Raw genomic sequence first — 21,625 nt, forward strand, 5'->3', positions numbered from 1 at the left:
TTTTAGGGGGGAGGAGCTTTCTAATCGAACATGAGCGGATGGGGAGCAGTGCTAAAAATCGTACCGACATAGTCATTCATCATAAGTACAAAGGCAGTTCATGCTCCTTTTAAGCCCTAGCCGCAAGTAGTTATAAGGCCCTCTAAGTAGATTTTTTTGCTATTAATTTTTGAGGCCCCTCGTGACGTTGACGCGTTACGCGAAATTTTGTTATAAAGTCCTCTTACAAGGAGAGTACCCGGGGTGTTTATTGCCGATTTTGTTCAAAGTCGGGCGTAATGTAGACCTATATGAGATATGAAATTTCCCAAAAGGAGACGTTGCACTACCCATTCGTTTTGCTATAGCAAACGAAAATGTTTTGGATCACTTAAAAATGTGTAATTTGGCCCACATTTAGGTAAATTTCATCAAATTTGGGTAAATTGAAACATTTTTAGGGTAAATTTGTAACAAATTTTGGATAAAATAAGGGAAAAATCTTATTTTGGTTGTAAGTTGTCAAAAACATTTTCGGTTTCCATGGCAAATCTAATGGGTAGTGCAACGTCTCCATTTGGGAAATTTCATATCTCATATAGGTCCATTTTACGGCCGACTTTGAACTAAATCGGCAATAAACACCTCGGGTACTCTCCTTGTTAGTTATTTTTATTTGTTATTTATGAAGTAACGTGGCCTTCTTGTTTTAATGTTGCTCTAACGTCACAGTCTCTAACTTTGACAAGCCTACGAGCGCGCGATATTCGCGAGGAATTTCGGATTTTCTAGCGCGCGTGCAAATTACTCGTGCGAAGAATATACTAATAAAGCTGTGTCTTGTGACGTAAGAGCAAAATTTTAACAAGTTGGACAAGAGCACTTTTTATTTTATAAAATCAACTAATGAGGCCCTTTTGAGAAGACGAAACCCTGGGGTGCCCATTTATTATAGCATAAAACGTTATCTGCGGGTAACATCATCTGAAAAGGCTGTTAGACGTATAAAAAGTGAACTAGTTTTAAGTTACTCACCAAAGCATTTATTTACCCGAAGCCTATACCGGTAGAAGAATTTCCAAGATTGCGGACGGAAATTTTCAACGCCTCAGAACTGCCGCTTATGGAATGAAATTACTGGTGTATTTGTTTATTTTTGGCTCGCGAGATATGGGCCAAGGGCTATTAATTAAGCAGCGCCTAGACCTACTTGCCAATTCGAGTAATTGGATAATTCCAATTACTTAATGAGATCAGTACACCTTTGGTTCGTTGTCATTTCAAAGTAGTAAAACACATGTCAGCGGTGAATACATTTGGTACCCACATTGTTTGTTGATTATGCTCGATGAAAGATTTTTACATCAAGACAGAATATTAATACATTTTCTCAATATAAATTTAAAGGGGTAACCAATGAAAATTAAGATAAATATTATATAAAATCAATTATAAGCCACTAATACGCTCTAAACATATTATACAAAACCTTCCTAATTAAAACTACAATTTAGTCGAATCTATCTACTATTCGACTTTGGATCTTATTCTTGGATGCCGTACTGCCTAAACTAAATCGGCTAAAAGTTAAAACGGGTATTGCATATTCTCCATTTTCCAAGATGGCGTTGGATTTCAACTAAAACCGAAGGTCTGGTCTGATTGTGACCCAAGGTTCCTAGAAAAAAGCTACGCTTACAATTGATTGCGAGTTTGTGACCAACCAACGCGGAAAAGTTCAGCAAATGCGCAAAGCCGTGTCTATATAGGCTTAATCAGAATAGTGCTCACCAGATTCATATTGCGCAATGACGTTGCATTTATTCTTGAGCTGGTAGATCTTCAAAGTTTTGTTAAATAGGTAAAATAGGGTGTATTTGACATAACATTAAAAGCTTGCCAGAGCCACAACATTTGCGTAATAGGATGTTTTTGTCTCAGTCAAATGTCGCTAAAAATCACACAAGACGGTAGAGTCTTGTGCGAAATTATCGAAATGGAAAAATAAACCACTCCATCAAAAACGATTGTTTACACGTATTTTGTCAAACTTGATTTTCTTATATACTGTTATTTAGACCAAGTTTGGTTTAAATAGCAATACTTTTTTTTAGTCGTGAGACCACCGTAACTTTTGTTATTTGTTTTATATTCAACTATCGCGAGTGCGCCGTTACAAAACATTATTCACCTCTCACTTTACGAAATAACCTTGGGGAAAAACTGAGAAAAGTTAAAGTAGAGAATGTGTTGCAGAATATCTTTAATTCTCATTTGCCAATATCCATGTGATGCCCAAAATGTTGGTCTGGAGCCGGGCCTGTAAAAATGTTTGTCTCAAGTAGACTTCCCCAACTCCACTGACGAAATTAATCTGAAAAAAAAACTTATTAAAATCGGCAACCAAAAAATGAAAACACTTTTACACGAAGGACATTATTACTAAAACTAACCAGGCACTTACGGGTAGTTATGAAGTATAGTCAGTAGAAGGAAAGTGAGGGCGAGACATCGATCCCGGGGTCGGGGTCAGGTTCGGGATCGGGGTCCGGGATTTAAGGGGTGAAATGAGGGTAAAATCATCGAAAAGTCAATGTATTTAGGGTATTTCTCGCGACGATTTGTTTTCTCATATATCAACATATTGTGTCCAGGCCAACTTGTTCATTTATCTACGCTTATCTCGAAAGATACTTGAACGTATATCTTATCAAGTTTTATCGTACGGAATAAGTGAAAATGATGTAAAAATTGATAACCTAGGCGACGCGAGCGCAGATTACCCCGGGGGACGCGGTTAATTTGAATTTAAGAGTGTTTTGACGTCATGGAATATTCGTTGTTAAAGTAGAATGGAAATATTTTTAAACTTCATTTTAATATCATTGTAGTACTTAAATATGCTTGACACTTGAACCAATCTCACGAGTATTTCTTAAAACGAATATCTCGATCGCGTTATATCGTACGACATAAGTGGAAATTATGTAAGTTGTATGATACTTGATAACCTAGGCAGGAAGATAGCGCGTGCGTGCGCGGATAACCTGGGAGGCGCGGATTGCCCGGGCGCGCGGTTAATTTGAATTTAAAACATGGATTCCCTCTCCGAAATAATTCATGTACCCAAAATTGGACCGCAAGTTTTTTTCTTTTAGGGGACTCTCTATGGGAGTTTAACATTACAATAAAGCTAATAGGTCCAGTTTGAGGTACTTTTGGTCCGAAATGGGGTACATAGGGCCGAAAATGGTGACTTTGGTCGTTTTAAGGGTACTTTTGGTCTATTTTGGTTCATTTTTAATGGCAAATATATAAAGAAAATATAAAAAAAAAATTTACTCTACGTTCGATACGTTAAAATACATTTCCGATACACAAATATAGATAAAGAAATACTATAAAATGTAAAAAGGTAGAAAAATACTACACATTAACCATTATGAATTTAAGCTTACAACATCCTTCACGTATAGAGCATAACATATATGTTCAGAGTTAACTTGTTTCCTCGTTATCTTTATCGCATGTGTTTTAAATAGCGTATGGAATAAGTTAAGAATGTACTGAAATGGTGTATGTTTAAACCTCGTAGAATAAAGAGTAAAACATATGTTCAGAGTCGGCTTGATTACTAAAGCGAATAACACAGAGACGTTTCCGGTGTAGTCACGTAGGAAGAAAAATACTACAACACTCTCTATAATCTACATTCAACACGTTAAAATATACTTCCGAAATGCCAATATAGGTAGTAAAATACTACAAAATCTCTATACTTTACCTTCAATACGTTAAATTACATTCCAATATGTAAATATAGGAGGAAAAATACTACAAAAGCCTCTTTTCTTGGCGTTCAATATGTTAAAAAAGATTTCTGAAATGCAAATATAGGTAGTAATTACTACAAAAGCCTCTTACTCTACGTTCAATACGTTAAATTAATGATATGCCTCCGATCGAATCGTTCATTTTTTCCTATTTAAATATACGCATTTAAATTAGAATTGCTTCTAGTGTTCGGCAGTCGATTAATTTTTATCCACAAATTTTCCGATTTATTTAAAAAACGTTGGTAAAAAGAATATCATTTTAACTTATTTAATTGTGTTTTTTACCCAACCAAGCATTTATTTGAATAAAAGTGGTATTTATTTAAATAACCAATAGTTAAATAAAAATTGTTAAATGTTTAAATAATCGAAAGTGAACAAGCCTATTTTTTAAATAAAACAAACTGACTTTAGAGTTGATAAGATTTGTAAATTTCATTTGAAACTAATAATTTTCACGCTTTATTTAAGTCAAGCAATTACATTTTTAAAAATGAAAGAAGTTAAACAATATAAAAATTTGTAAATATTGTAAATATTTTTAGGTAATAAAGAAATTAAGAAATGTTTTAATTAAAATATCTTTCATTTTCTACTACATTTTTAAAAATGAAAGAAGTTTAACAATATAATTATCCTAATATAATTTCAAAATCAGGTATTATTTAAAGTACAAATGCATAATTTAGTGAAGCAATTCTTATTTAAATACTTTTATTTAATTAATTTGTGTATCTGAAATGTATTTATTGAAAAATAAGTGGGTTTTACTATTTATCACGGTTTTATATATATATATATATATATATATATATATATATATATATATATATATATATATATATATATATATATATATATATTGGAATTGTTACAAAAGGTTCTTTTAAACGTAACCAAAATGGACATTAATTTATTTTGGAAGTTCAAAACGTATTAAGAGCCCTTCAGAGTACTATAAAAGGATTTCATTTACAAACTAAATTAATATTTTCTTCAAACTTTCAATTCGTTATAATTTGAATTTAAATGAAAACATCATGGATTATAGGTGCGTGATCTACTATTAGACCGAACGGATTAAAAAAATACTTAAAGTAAGTGGTTTTACTGATAAACTAAAGGAATTTAACTTTAAAGGGTATCTTAGATTATTGTTTTTAATATTATTCAAGTTCAAAACGTATAAAGAGTCCTTCAAAGTAATTTAAAAGAATTTTATTTACGAACTAAATCCATATTTTAGAAGTTAGTTTGTATGAAATACTTACTAATACCTGAAAAATGGACTTTAGAGTTGATAAGATTTGTAAATATCATTTGAAACTAATAATTTTCACGCTTTAATTAAGTCAAGCAATTACATTTTTAAAAATGAAAGAAGTTAAACAATATAAAAATTTGTAAATATTGTAAATATTTTTAGGTAATAAAGAAATTAAGAAATGTTTTAATTAAAATATCTTTCATTTTCTACTACATTTTTAAAAATGAAAGAAGTTTAACAATATAATTATTCTAATATAATTTCAAAATCAGGTATTATTTAAAGTGCAAATGCATAATTTAGTGAAGCAATTCTTATTTAAATACTTTTATTTAATTAATTTGTGTATCTGAAATGTATTAATTGAAAAATAAGTGGGCTTTACTATTTATCACGGTTTTTTTTATATATAGATATATATTGGAATTGTTACAAAAGGTTCTTTTAAACGTAACTTAGTACATTAATTTATTTTGGAAGTTCAAAACGTATTAAGAGCCCTTCAGAGTAATATAAAAGGATTTCATTTACAAACTAAATTAATATTTTCTTCAAACTTTCAATTCGTTATAATTTGAATTTAAATGAAAACATCATGGATTATAGGTGCGTAATCTACTGGTAGACCGAACTAATTAAAAAAAATACTTAAAGTAAGTGGTTTTACTGATAAACTCTAAAGGAATTTTGGAATTTTCTAGAATAGCAAAGTAAAACTAAAACGTAAACCAAGTTTAAAACGAAACTAATAACTGGTAGAAAGGTTGAAGTAAGTAATTTTTTTGATTTTTGGTTTTTTAATTTTTGAGTTCCCTATATTATTATAAACTAAATTAAATATAATTTTTGAAAATTTGTGATAAAAGATCTGATCCTTCGTGTTTTACATATATTTAAAAACTCGAGATTTTAATGAATTGTTTTCAAAGCATGAAAAATATAGCAGATCCTTTGATTTTAATTGTAGTTAGTAGTTACTTAAAAAAAAGTCGCTAGCTGACTTGGAGCTGGTGTAGTTAAATTTTAAAAATGTGTATTTTAAATTTTGTTTGTAAAAGTTTTTTTTGAAAAAGTTTAGTATTATAGTTTAAATTTATTAAATAAAATAAAATATAAATTATACATTTGGTTTAGTATTTTACTATTGCAAGTAAAATTAATAGTATTTTCAATTACTTTTTTAGTTTTTTTTTTGACAAATATGCAAACTATTTAGTTATTTCAAAAACAAATACGTTGAATTATTTGGTATTCGAAATACTATTGGTTAGTTTTTATATATTTAATTTTATTTTTCAGAACAATTTCTCTTTGTCTAGCTTCTTCTAACTTTAATTTAGATGGCCTTAAAGCCAAGTATTTAACAAATTTTGTAACCAAGTAGATGGAGCTTTAAACAATTTTTCAGTCATGTAGTCAAGGAAATGTTCAAATATACGTGTATTTGGTCATTTTGATGGTCAAATAGCCCAGTATGGAACTGCGAGATGATAGTCAGACATTGAGACGCGGGTGGCGCCCGTGCCCCAGCGTCCGCGCCCTCGCCCTGATGGTGCCCCGAGCCTCCGTCGACGTCTGAAATGTGAAATGGGGCACCGACGGGGCTGGCGCGGACGCTGGGGCACGGGCGCCAACCTTTCTCCCAGTTATTAGTTTCGTTTTAAACTTGGTTTACGTTTTAGTTTTACTTTGCTATTCTAGAAAATTCCAAAATTCCTTTAGAGTTTATCAGTAAAACCACTTACTTTAAGTATATTTTTAATTAGTTCGTTCTAATAGTAGATTACGCACCTATAATACATGATATTTTCATTTAAATTCAAATTATAACGAATTGAAAGTTTGAAGAAAATATTAATTTAGTTTGTAAATTAAATCCTTTTATAGTACTCTGAAGGGCTCTTAATACGTTTTGAACTTCAAAAATAAATTAATGTACTAAGTTACGTTTAAAAGAACCTTTTGTAACAATTCCAATATATATATATATATAAAAAACCGTGATAAATAGTAAAACCCACTTATTTTTCAATTAATACATTTGAGATACAAAAATTAATTAAATAAAAGTATTTAAATAAGAATTGCTTCACTAAATTATGCATTTGTACTTTAAATAATACCTGATTTTGAAATTATATTAGAATAATTATATTGTTAAACTTCTTTCATTTTTAAAAATGTAGTAGAAAATGAAAGATATTTTAATTAAAACATTTCTTAATTTCTTTATTACCTAAAAATATTTACAATATTTACAAATTTTTATATTGTTTAACTTCTTTCATTTTTAAAAATGTAATTGCTTGACTTAAATAAAGAGTGAAAATTATTAGTTTCAAATGATATTTACAAATCTTATCAACTCTAAAGTCCATTTTTCAGGTATTAGTAAGTATTTCATACAAACTAACTTCTAAAATATGGATTTAGTTCGTAAATAAAATTCTTTTAAATTACTTTGAAGGACTCTTTATACGTTTTGAACTTGAATAATATTAAAAACAATAATCTAAGATACCCTTTAAAGTTAAATTCCTTTAGTTTATCAGTAAAACCACTTACTTTAAGTATTTTTTTAATCCGTTCGGTCTAATAGTAGATTACCCACCTATAATCCATGATGTTTTCATTTAAATTCAAATTATAACGAATTGAAAGTTTGAAGAAAATATTAATTTAGTTTGTAAATGAAATCCTTTTATAGTACTCTGAAGGGCTCTTAATACGTTTTGAACTTCCAAAATAAATTAATGTCCATTTTGGTTACGTTTAAAAGAACCTTTTGTAACAATTCCAATATATATATATATATATATATATATATATATATATATATATATATATATATATATATAAAACCGTGATAAATAGTAAAACCCACTTATTTTTCAATAAATACATTTCAGATACACAAATTAAATAAATAAAAGTATTTAAATAAGAATTGCTTCACTAAATTATGCATTTGTACTTTAAATAATACCTGATTTTGAAATTATATTAGAATTATTATATTGTTAAACTTCTTTCATTTTTAAAAATGTAGTAGAAAATGAAAGATATTTTAATTAAAACATTTCTTAATTTCTTTATTACCTAAAAATATTTACAATATTTACAAATTTTTATATTGTTTAACTTCTTTCATTTTTAAAAATGTAATTGCTTGACTTAAATAAAGCGTGAAAATTATTAGTTTCAAATGATATTTACAAATCTTATCAACTCTAAAGTCTGTTTGTTTTATTTAAAAAATAGGCTTGTTCACTTTCGATTATTTAAACATTTAACAATTTTTATTTAACTATTGGTTATTTAAATAAATACCACTTTTATTCAAATAAATGCTTGGTTGGGTAAAAAACACAATTAAATAAGTTAAAATGATATTCTGTTTACCAACGTTTTTTAAATAAATCGGAAAATTTGTGGATAAAAATTAATCGACTGCCGAACACTAGAAGCAATTCTAATTTAAATGCGTATATTTAAATAGGAAAAAATGAACGATTCGATCGGAGGCATATCATTAATTTAACGTATTGAACGTAGAGTAAGAGGCTTTTGTAGTAATTACTACCTATATTTGCATTTCAGAAATCTATTTTAACATATTGAACGCCAAGAAAAGAGGCTTTTGTAGTATTTACTACCTATATTTGCATTTCAGAAATCTATTTTAACATATTGAACGCCAAGAAAAGAGGCTTTTGTAGTATTTACTACCTATATTTACATATTGGAATGTAATTTAACGTATTGAAGGTAGAGTATAGAGATTTTGTAGTATTTACTACCTACATTTGCATTTCAGGAATCTTTTTTAACATATTGAACGCCAAGAAAAGAGGCTTTTGCAGTATTTTTCCTCCTATATTTACATATTGGAATGTAATTTAACGTATTGAAGGTAAAGTATAGAGATTTTGTAGTATTTTACTACCTATATTGGCATTTCGGAAGTATATTTTAACGTGTTGAATGTAGAGTATAGAGAGTGTTGTAGTATTTTTCTTCCTACGTGACTTCACCGGAAACGTCTCTGTGTTATTCGCTTTAGTAATCAAGCCGACTCTGAACATATGTTTTACTCTTTATTCTACGAGGTTTAAACATACACCATTTCAGTACATTCTTAACTTATTCCATACGCTATTTAAAACACATGCGATAAAGATAACGAGGAAACAAGTTAACTCTGAACATATATGTTATGCTCTATACGTGAAGGATGTTGTAAGCTTAAATTCATAATGGTTAATGTGTAGTATTTTTCTACCTTTTTACATTTTATAGTATTTCTTTATCTATATTTGTGTATCGGAAATGTATTTTAACGTATCGAACGTAGAGTAAATTTTTTTTTATATTTTCTTTATATATTTGCGTATCAGAGTTGTGTGTTGTCGTATTAAAAGAAGAAAAAGGAACTTTTCATAGTGTTATTCTACCTATTTACATATCGGAAATGTATTTATATTTTATCGTATTTAAAATATAGGTAATTGTTTTTATTGGCTTGACTTAAATAAAGCGTGAAAGTTATTAGTTTCAAAATGATATTTACAAATCTTATCCACACAAATTTAATTTAATTTTAATTTTAGTGTTTTATAGTATCTTTCTGACTATATTTGTGTATAAGAATTATATTTTACCGTATTTAAATAGTAATAAAAGCGAATTGAAAGTTTGAAGAAAATATGAATTAAGTTCGTAAATAAAATCCTTTTATAGTACTTTGAAGGACTCTTAATACGTTTTCAACTTGAATAAAATTAAAAACAATAATCTAAGATACCCTTTAAAGTTAAATTCGTTTAGAGTTTATCAGTAAAACCACTTTAAGTATTTTTTCAATCCTTATACCTATATTTACATATTGGAATTGTTACAAAAGGTTCTTTTAAACGTAACTTAGTACACTAATTAAGTATTTTTAATTTACCGTAATTAAAATATAGGTAAGTGGTTTTTATCTTATTTTATACCTACGGAAGGGATAAATAAATTATAGCAATAAATATTTGGAGTTTGGAGATGGGTGGAAAAAAAAAATAAGGCTCTTCGTTTTTCCAACTGCTTTTCTGATGTACCCAAAAATGAACCAAAATAGACCAAAAGTACCCTTAAAACGACCAAAGTCACCATTTTCGGCCCTATGTACCCCATTTCGGACCAAAAGTACCTCAAACTGGACCTATTAGCTTTATTGTAATGTTAAACTCCCATAGAGATTCCCCTAAAAGAAAAAAACTTGCGGTCCAATTTTGGGTACATGAATTATTTCGGAGAGGGAATCCATGTTTTAAATTCAAATTAACCGCGCGCCCGGGCAATCCGCGCCTCCCAGGTAATCCGCGCACGCGCGCGCTATCTTCCTGCCTAGGTTATTAATCATACAACTTACATAATTTCCACTTATTTCGTACGATAAAACGCGATCGAGATATTCGTTTTAAGAAATACTCGTGAGATTGGTTCAAGTGTCAAGCGTACTACAATGATATTAAAATGAAGTTTAAAAATATTTCCATTCTACTTTAACAACGAATATTCCATGACGTCAAAACACTCTTAAATTCAAATTAACCGCGTCCCCCGGGGTAATCTGCGCACGCGTCGCCTAGGTTATCAATTTTTACATCATTTCAACTTATTACGTACGATAAAACTTGATAAGATATACGTTCAAGTATCTTTCGAGATAAGCGTAGATAAATGAACAAGTTGGCCTGGACACAATATGTTGATATGTGGGAAAACAAATCGTCGCGAGAAATACCCTAAATACATTGACTTTTCGATGATTTTACCCTCATTTCACCCCTTAAATCCCGGACCCCGATCCCGAACCTGACCCCGACCCCGGGATCGATGTCTCGCCCTCACTTTCCTTCTACTATAGACCATTTTTTCCCTTTTTTTGCGATAACTCAGGATACCCGAAGGTAAGGTTGGACAATACTACCTAATGGATATGAAAATAGGACTGTAGTTAATGAATCACCCTTAAATAAATATAAGCATGATATCCAAACTGATTCTAGTTGTTATCGTAGAAGTTGACTTACAATTGTTTGTTTGATTAAACCAGCACTGAAACCGTTTTCCTTTGTGACATGACTATTCAATCTAGTCATATCTAGATGCAAAAATAAATTACAAAAAAATATAATTAAATTAGCAACAAGAATTAATTTCAGTATTTACAACGGATTGTTTTATGGCAATTTAGTATTGTTTACTTACACTGCTAAAATTTTACACTTAAGTAATGTATATTTGTGTTATGTAATGTATATTTCTATGTAAATACGTAAAATAACATCTATAAATTGTTAATTTGTGCGGTTTCATCAAAAACTACCATTGAAATATTTGTAAGAACTACCTAGAAGCCTTTGATACCTAACCCTTAACCAGAAGTAAATGAACCGAAGTTATCAGAGAAGGTAAAAGTGCTAAACTTCATTTTGCAAATAGTGGGGAGAGCAAAATTAAGCCGCCATTGATAGCCCCTTAACCTCCGTATTATTTTCACGGAGAGGATTCTGGGACCAAGGACGAATATTACAAGTCCAGGTTAGTATCATTATGTTGTCCGTGTGTTCCGGAATTCATCCTCTCAATTCTCTCTAGTCGTCTGCTTCAATTTTAACGACGACCTTCTCTACCTACGCTACTGTGATAATGGATGTAAATTTAAAGTCAAAACTTTTGGAGTACCTAACAAATAGTGCTCGACCTTTTGTGATAGCAAGATTCGAAACTTTTACCCATATTTTAAATTCAATTAACGGTCAAAAGTATGTTGAAAGCCTTCTTGTACTTTTTAAATCCCTGAGCAAAGAGTGTAAACCACCAAGTCCTAAAAAAAAAGGCAGGCGTAAAAAATGCCAGAATATGACTTTCAAGGAACTTTTAAATTATGAATCTCATGAAGATCAAGAGTTAGCTCAAGATCAAGCCGCTGGTACAAAGCCTAAAAGTAAAGCCAAAGTGTTTACAAACAAAGCGATGGTTAAACTTACCGTGCAATATTTTAACGAAGCAAAGAATATACGTAAAACTTTCATTACTTAACTTGATTACATCATCCACTTTGACATTTTGTAAAATAGAAAATAAACATCCTAAGAAACTCCAAGAAAAGATAACTGAAGAAAACAACAGTGAAGAAATTGCGGAATTCAGCTTCAACTTTGAGGAAGAAACCGATTCTGCACTTTTTAAATTGGGTGGTGGTTGTCTCCACGAAATTATAAAGAGAACAGCAGCAACAAGTGTTAATACAAAGCATTCGCTGAAAAAGAGGATAGCTGACAATAATCTTAATAAAGTTGGATTAATAATTCGTATGAATGACATAGAAAAGGATAGTCTTCCAGCGGATTTAAAAATTCGAGATAACGGAAAACTAAGTTTTCCGAAGGTGAAATTCCTTGAGTTCCTACGTAGGTTAAACGAAAAAGTAAGGGATAATGCAAACAAAGCAACATTAGCTAAATACGGATCCGAAATGATTAAAGTAAGTGATCTCGTTAATGAGTAAGGGTTTGTATAATCACAAAATTCTAAACAAAATATATTGTTATAGAAATGTGCAGAAGAATGTTTTCGTTTTGTGAGTTGCGAAGAACAAAAAATGATGTTTCGTGCAGCTTTACCAGACGGTTTTAATTGGGAGGAGCTTAATGTCGAAAACTTTTACAATGAATGGACACGAAAGATAATACATGCTAGAATCCAAGAGTTCCTTTCAAGTAGCAGAAAAAAGGGGAAAGGGGGTCAAACCCCCCGAGATCAACTATACGCATTCAAAGAGAAAGGTGAAAAGAAAGCCAAGAAGAAAGGTACGCAGAAGAAAAAAGTAGATTTTACTAAATGCAATATTACAGTCGATGAGAATAAAACAAAAAAAAACAAAGCCAAAAATACGAGCTATATTAAATCTAGTCATCCCAAATCCACGAAAGCAAGTATTAGTTATTGTGATAATGAAAATTCTACTGAATTTCTTCACGAATCTCCAGAAATGCACTCTAGTCATAAAAACGAAGTTTCTGATTCTCTCAAAGTAGCTACTATGATAATTAAAAAGAATAAACCAAAGTCAAGACCACGAATGTACAAAACAAGTCACCCCAAAACCGAAAATGAAAGGCCTACTAAAATTTTTATAGATTCTCATACTAGTCATAAAAATTAAGTAGCTATTAGTAAAATTAAAAACAGTTCCTCAAAGTCAAGTAAGAGTGATAGCAGTAACTTGGAATCTCCAAAATGCAGTCAAATTAAAACAAAAAACAATTGTCATTTTAAAAAGATATATTTATTTAGTCAAATGACAATTGTGATATTAATGAAAGGTCTCTTCCACGCAGAAACAAGAAAAAAAATTGTATTCTGATTTTTGTTATGATTAGTTTAGAAAAAAATAAAAGCCTTAATTGTTTTCTAGTTTGTAATGTTTATATTTTAACTATCTTAATATAGACAATTTTTAAAGCTGTATTTTAAAATCATTATTATTATAATTATTTAAAAGTCAGATTCTCGGAAACAAAGCATTTCATCACGATAATCCTTGTTTCCACGATGATTACCGTGAACATTGGCTCGTACCATTACAGCTTTTTTTCCACTTATAAAGTTTGTGCCAGATATTTTGCTTCCCGTGGCATATTTTATCTGTGCAAAAAAGCTTTCCACAGCGCTCCCATTGATTCTGATTAAAGATAAAAAATAGCCTGGGCAATATTTAAAAAAATCTGCTGCCAATCCTTTCATTCCGAAGGTCATTACTCTCAGTATGTCCCAGGTTTGCCAAGACAAAAAACATTCCTGGCGTGAATTAATGAGGTTTAAATCGGGATTAGCTTTCAATAGTTCCCTTAACCAGTCTTCAAAAAATTGGTACCCTTCTTCAATAGACGACAAGACATCTGAAGTGGTAGTTTTAACTGGTTTGGCTCTTAGAAACCCATTTTCAAATATCTTGTTGCAGGCCCGTAAATATTTGTAAGCCTCCAAAGCGCTTTCACGTTTTTCAATGGTGCCTTCTACGCTGTGAGCAAATCCATAGAGTTCACTAAGAACGTCTTCTTGTTGCATCACTTTGGAAGGTGCTACATTAAGCCGTGACCAAGAGTCTCTGATGATGTAACTTTCTAGTAAAAACCTTGCTCCTCTTAATTGATTATTCTTGGCTCTTTCTTGGTCTCTAGCATAAACTTCCTCCACTTGTTTCCAACCGAATGGTACCCCATTTCGTTGGAACGCTTTGGGCCCATTATCCTTAGAGGCATAGAGCTGGCCAATCATATTTTTCATTTCATGTGACGGGCAAATTACCCAGTGCAATAACTTCGGTGTTTCTGAAAATGGGTTTTCAAAACTTGGCTGCATTGAAAAATCGTATTGTTTATTTTCAATCTTGAATCCAAAAGCTCCACTTTTACCCATCGTTAGCTTAATCAACGACAAATTTTCACTTGCTCCATCACAGACGAGACCCAAGGATTTAAAATTGAACATTTCAAAAGGATATGGTGAAGTGAAGTGGGGGCCAATCATATCGAACCCTAACGTCAAATCTCTCCAAATATATTGCAATACATATTGTGTTGGCGCTGGAGCTTTCGTGGTTTGGTCTTTATAAATATCTGTCAACTCCGGATATTCCTCTTCATTCATTGCCAATCCTATCAATTCGTGACTTTTACTATTCCAGATCACTTTATCGATAACTTTTACCTCATCAAAAATAGTAACTCCTATTCCCATGGGAATCATATCTCCTTTTTTTTCTTTTTCAGCCTGAAACTTCTGATATTTAATTTTTTGTTCGGCCAAATAATCTTCATTAATTCCTGGTGAGTGGTTTAGTTTCCTCGTTTTCTGTCGTAGCGTTGATACACTGGGAAGATTTAAAATTTAAAATCCTCTTAGTGCTTCGTAAGCCGCTTTGCTTCTTGAACATACAGCCAAACACATTCTTAACGTAACAGCGTTCCATTTGCTCACACGGGAGTTTCTCGTCAGTTTTTCTTGTTCACTAAAAAATGCCTTTTGATCACTTAAATGTTTCTCTTTTGAATCTCAGTCCCGCGCAGCTTTCAACATCTCTTTGGTAGCACCAGAAGTTGAATTGATACTCTTCTCTAATTCGTCGCTATAATCGCTGCTTATTACTTCAACAATTTTCGTGAGTTCAGCTGAATGATTTTCATTCAGGCTTATTTCGCTTAAATGAAACTGCTTTTCTAATCTTAGGACTTTCCGCTTTAAAACTAAACGTGCTTGCTTAATTCGGGAAACTCTTATCTTCTTACTCTTAGGTGTTAGATTTTCTATTGGATAATTACTAGTAAGGCGCTGTCTTTTGAATTTCCTATTGGGGGACTCTAATAATTTACGCTTCTTAGCTTTGGCAATAAGTTGGCCTAAATAAATACAATGCTGACACTGCCTTTTTTAATAGTTGTACTCTCAGCTAAACTCGTTTGTTCTTTCTCTAATTGATAGTACACTTCACATTTTACTGACTGAAAACGAGGAAATGGGTACTCAATTGATAGTAAATTTTTGGGTTTGGTTAATTGTCATCAACGAGAGTGACCGGATTAATGCCTGGGCAAAAAATATAACTTAAACGACCAGATACAACATTTAATGCTGTTGTCAACGAGGGTATATCCAAAATACCATTTTTTAAAATACTAATTTTTTTTGGTGGTTTGAATAAAATACTGAGGTTGCAATTTCCATTTCCTTGTAGAGCGAGACAAATTGGCTCTTCACAATAACCCTGGAGTTCACTGAAAAGTCCACTGGTCTTTTTCCTTGAAATTCTTATCAAAGGTGCCCCACTATAATCTTCTTTATCCTAAAAAAATCAACTAACTGTTAATCTGGTTACAAGAAATAAGTTTTAAAAAGAAGTAGAAACTAACCTCATAACAGAGTTCTGGAAAATTTGCCAGTATGATTTTGGTAATTTCGTCAAATAGCTTCGGTTTATACTTCGTTAAAGTTTGGGTAGACATGTCTTTACCAACAAGTTTGCCGGCAACTGGGTTAGTATTAATACAAGGGGTTTCGTTATTGAAATATAAAGGCCCCAAGCAACATTGTGTAGCTACACTAACACTTTTGTTGATCAAATGCTTAGCCTGTCCTTTGGTCTTTTTTAGAGGTACTTGTTTTGCGCTTTTCATTAAATCGCACATTACCATTTTATTTTTAACTTCGGATTTCTTTAATAGATAATAATTATACTGGGTGCTAACATCTTTGGTCGCTAAAAGTTTTGCTAAAAAAGAGTCATCATCAAATTCATCTTCAGACGAAAACATACCCTCTTCCCAGCCAGTCGCCATTTTATTAACTCAGTGACGTCTATTCCGGGTTGTTCAGACGTGAGGCGGTAGGTGGCGGTCGTAAAGCTTACGATCGGCAGCAACGTAGCGCGCGAAATTTGAAATGAGGCTTTAAAGGGATGCTCCTATAAGGAAAACGCCTCTAATATGGGAGATATAGCAGTCTGATAACTTCGGTTCATTTACTTCTGCCTTAACGATATTCCTTCATGTTCGGTTGTCAGATATAAAAGTAACTCTTCATCCTCGAAAACGGCTAAAGATAAAGTTATATTTCATTGGATTCCGGTAAAGTGCCGTAAGTTATGGCCAAGAATAATTAATCGCAAAGACTGGAAAGCTGGAAGAGACGATAAAATATGCCGCAGTCATTTTGTTAGTGGTTATCCTGGTTGGGAAAAATCTGATATAGATTGGGTTCCAACACTTCTCATGAATCAAAAATTATTATCATTCATATTCGAGTCATCGTCGAGTAGTTCCTTAACTTTGGCGAAGAACTGGGCTACCTGTTCAAGTCTTCGAAATGCGTGAAAGCTAGTCAGAGTACTCAGGCTCTAACACCCATCACTGAAAAGGAAATAAAGTCCGCTGGTGGGATGAGGGCTGGTAGAGAAATGTTCTTGAAAGCTTTTCGGCATAAATGTAAAACTATTCGACAAATTGCAAGTGGTCAAATCCGCCAAACCAAGTCATATGACTGAAAAATACTTTCACCAATAAAACCGTTGTTTTCTAGATGCAAAAATGTCCTATATCCCGTAGAAAAATCCGGAGTCGGAGGGGCGTACACGGCTGGTGAACGTACTAGTTTCTGAGAGATATGGATATATGTGGGGGAATGCGTGGCTACAGTCTTCGACGGGAGGTTAAGGTTGTCTGGGAATGGGTACACGACTGGCGCGTGATACGGGAGGGGGGAGGCGTCCTTCATAAGAGAGAGAGAGAGAGAGAGAGAGAGAGAGAGAGAGAGAGAGAGAGAGAGAGAGAGAGAGAGAGAGAGAGAGAGAGAGAGAGAGAGATAGAGAGAGAGAGAGAGAGAGAGAGAGAGAGAGAGAGAGAGAGAGAGAGAGAGAGAGAGAGAGAGAGAGAGAGAGAGAGAGAGAGAGAGAGAGAGAGAGAGAGAGAGAGAGAGAGAGAGAGAGAGAGAGAGAGAGAGAGAGAGAGAGAGAGAGAGAGAGAGAGAGAGAGAGAGAGAGAGAGAGAGAGAGAGAGAGAGAGAGAGAGAGAGAGAGAGAGAGAGAGAGAGAGAGAGAGAGAGAGAGAGAGAGAGAGAGAGATAGAGAGAGATAGAGAGAGATAGAGAGAGATAGAGAGAGATAGAGAGAGAGAGATAGAGAGAGATAGAGAGAGATAGAGAGAGATAGAGAGAGATAGAGAGAGATAGAGAGAGATAGAGAGAGATAGAGAGAGATAGAGAGAGATAGAGAGAGATAGAGAGAGATAGAGAGAGATAGAGAGAGATAGAGAGAGATAGAGAGAGATAGAGAGAGATAGAGAGAGATAGAGAGAGATAGAGAGAGATAGAGAGAGATAGAGAGATAGAGAGATAGAGAGATAGAGAGAGAGAGAGATAGAGAGAGAGAGAGAGAGAGAGAGAGAGAGAGAGAGAGAGAGAGAGAGAGAGAGAGAGAGAGAGAGAGAGAGAGAGAGAGAGAGAGAGAGAGAGAGAGAGAGAGAGAGAGAGAGAGAGAGAGAGAGAGAGAGAGAGAGAGAGAGAGAGAGAGAGAGAGAGAGAGAGAGAGAGTTTGTTTGTTTCAAAAATGGCCTTTATTGGCGGCGAAGAAAATACATTAAGTTACAGAGTGATTATGCAGATATTAAAATACTAAATAATACTAGTATAAAAACGGAAAAACAATAGCCAAAATTGGGCTTAACAAACTAAAACATCTTTGGTACAGCCCAGAGGGAATTAAAAGACACTAAAGTGTCCGTGTAAATTGCGTATGCCTTTGCCGAGCGGTACCTGGCAACCACCCGAGTTTTACACCGGTTTTGCAACCATCGGGTGAAAAAGGAACAGTTGGCGGCATTAAAATTGATGGTAGAGAGGTTGTAGTAGCGATCTCTAAGAATGCACTTTAACATAACGAACGCAAGGTTGCAAAAACAGTGATTACCAGGGGTGGCTACCAGGTAAAACATTTCGATAGGGTGATGTTCGTGGCCGGTGTGGAAGCGTACCCACTCCAAAATACCGACGACGACCATACATACAATAGGGCACTCAAAATAGACGTGGTTAAAAGTACCAATGGCAGGGCAGAAGGGACAATGAGGAGTAGTGACCTCTGGAACGAAGTGGACGAGACGCGAAGGACTAGCCAGCGAACCATGAAGGGCGCGCCACTGAACGCAGTTCTCGAGTCGCGTTGTGAACGGTGAAATTTTCGAAATGGGCCACGAAGCAGTCGCTTCTTGAGGAGTGAAAGGAGCGACGGCAACGGGCCTTAAAAGCGAAAAAGTTTTTGAGACGAGAGCGTGGTATATTGATCTTGTGGTGACGGTGTTATCCAGAGAAACACGCGAAACTCCCCAGTAGGAGCGGATTTCAATGAAGAACCGGTGAACTGTTGAGGTACCGAAAGAGAAAGTACGGATGATACCAGAAGAGTCGAAGACACCCGGAAACGAATGTGCGGCCGCGGTGTGAATGGCCCGAAGGGCGAGCAACGTAGCGCGAGATGGGCGAGAGTCACGAAACAAAGTATGTGGCTGAATCCATGAGTGATTGCGATCGTCAAGAAAGTCGGCAAAGCGAACGCGTCCAACACGAATGAAAAACCCGTGGGAAGCGGTAGAGAGTGGTGTCCCTTGTACTGTCTTCAGGAACGGGGAATCAAACACTGGCAGCGCCTCGAGTGTTGCGCGAGTCACTGCGGAAGGAGAGTATGCCACGCTAACGGAGTGCCAGCTATTGTACAGCGACGAATAGTAGCTGTTCGCTAGCGGAAGCTGCGGACGACGGAGAAGCAAGTCGTCGAGCGAATGAAAGTCTTGCACGCATTCGCGCAGGATGGCGGTTGCAGTCAATGCGCGTGGCATCGCGGAACCAGGACCGGCGGAAATCGAGAGAGCTTCCGCGACGCGAAAAGCTTTGACTTTTGTGGCAATATCGACTAGGCCGAGGCCACCATCCCGTTTTTTCGGGTAAAGCTTAGAGGTAGGCACCCAGTGAATGCCGTCCCACAGAAAGTCGACCAGGAGCTTCTGAGCGGCTGTGATAAAGTCGGCGGGTGGGTGAAGCGTTTTCAGTCGATGCCACAAAACACTAGAAGCGAGCGTGTTGGCGATTAGAGTTCGTCCGTCGAGGGAGCACAGGTGACGATGTTTCATCCAGCGCCCTAAGACATTGCGTAAACGTGTGAGGAGTTCGGGCCAGTTCTGGGCGTCGAAGTTCTTGGAATTTCCCAAGAATGTGCCGAGAAACCGACCGCCATCCGAACGAGACGGGATGTCGAGGGGAGTGTCGGTTCGACCCTTCCACGAGCCCGACCAGAGAATGTACGACTTCTCGGTATTGACGACGGCACCCGAAGCGTCGCTGTACTGTGTAAGGCAACGTTGGAGAATGTTGAATTCCATATTGTCGCGTAAAAAGGAATTAAAATCATCAGCGAAAGTACCGTTAATAATTTTATAATGCGTTGGGCCAATGCGTGGGCCAATGCGGTGGCGAAGGAGGCACATTAATGGCTCAAGTGCCAAGGAGAAGAGTAAGCCGGAGAGAGGACAGCCTTGTCGTATGCCTCGATTAAAAGGGATGAGGTCCGTAAGGGCGTTGTTAAAACGCACGTGGAAGACCGAGTTGGTGTAGATTACGCGTAAAGAGTCAACGAATGTAACCGGAAAACCGAGACGCGATAGCACACGGAAAAGGTATTCGTGGCCAACCCGATCAAAGGCCTTCTCGAAGTCAATGTTGACGATGGCGAGCGGTTCGTCGAGACTATTGGCGAGAGCAATGAGGTCGCGAAGAACGGCTAGGGTGTCGTAGATTGTTCGATCCGGTAAAGCGTACGTTTGAGAGGCGTGAACTACGGAAGTAGCGGCTAGCTTCAAACGATTTGTGAGGAGCTTCGCGTAGACTTTGTAGTCGGCGTCAGAGACCGAGATTGGACGCCAATTTAGGAGATTGTAAAGGTCGCCTTTCTTGGGAATGAGCAACACGATGGATTCCGCGAACGCGGGGCCAAAGTGTGGATTTGCTTGAAGATCGCGATAGACGTCCAAGAGGATCGGCGCGAGAAGATCTTGATACATATTGTAAAAGTCAATGGGTAAACCGTCAATACCCGAGGCCTTGCCACGCGGTAGTGACGAAATCGAGTCGGCGATTTCAGTCGCTGTTATAGGGAAAGTCAAACTAGTCGCGTTGGTGTCACTTAGAGTCGGGAGATCCCGAGTTAGGTCCGCTTCTGAAGACTCGAAGGTGGGAGAGGAGACGGGAGACGAGTAGAGGTCGGTGTAAAAATTGACAACTACGTCGCGCATGGACTCGGCGTCACGAACGAGAACGCCTGAGGCGTCGTATAAACCTTGGACCACGGAGGAGGCGCGTACCTTTTTTTCCAGGCCGTAAAACTGTTTTGATGGGGTGTCAACAGCGCAAGCGAATTCGCTACGGGAGCGAGTCAGGCTGTCCCGCGCCTTCCCGAGAAGGTAAGAATTTAACTGTTCCCGACACGCGGTGTAAGCCGGAGAGTCGGGGGAATGAGCGGACAGTTCGACTTCGAGAGCAGTTCGATGAATAGCCTCATTGACTCGTAGTTCGTGAGATAGACGTATGAGGAAGGATTTAATGGTCGGTTTGAAAATGCGGAACCACCAGTAACTCCAGGTTACATACTTGGGGCGCGCGCGAATTAGGCTTAGAATCTCCGTTCGGACTTTGGTGGCAAAGCCAGTATCGAGAAGTAGCTCGGAAGATAAGCGCCAGAAAGGCGGACGGCGGGGAATCGTCGCGTCTTGAATAAAGGCGCAGAAGACAGCGTCGTGATCGGAGTAAAAGGTAGGAATATGGGATACGGATTTTAGCATGGCGGAGGAGGAATAGTATAAACGATCAAGACGAGCTGACCGCAAAACACCACTATTCCGCGAGCGCCAAGTAAAAGAACGACTTTGAGGGTATAATTGGCGGAATGCGTCAT

This window comes from Leiobunum rupestre, chromosome 3 (assembly GCF_980474605.1).
Source record: "Leiobunum rupestre chromosome 3, qqLeiRupe1.1.hap1, whole genome shotgun sequence".
Lineage (NCBI taxonomy): Eukaryota > Metazoa > Arthropoda > Arachnida > Opiliones > Sclerosomatidae > Leiobunum > Leiobunum rupestre.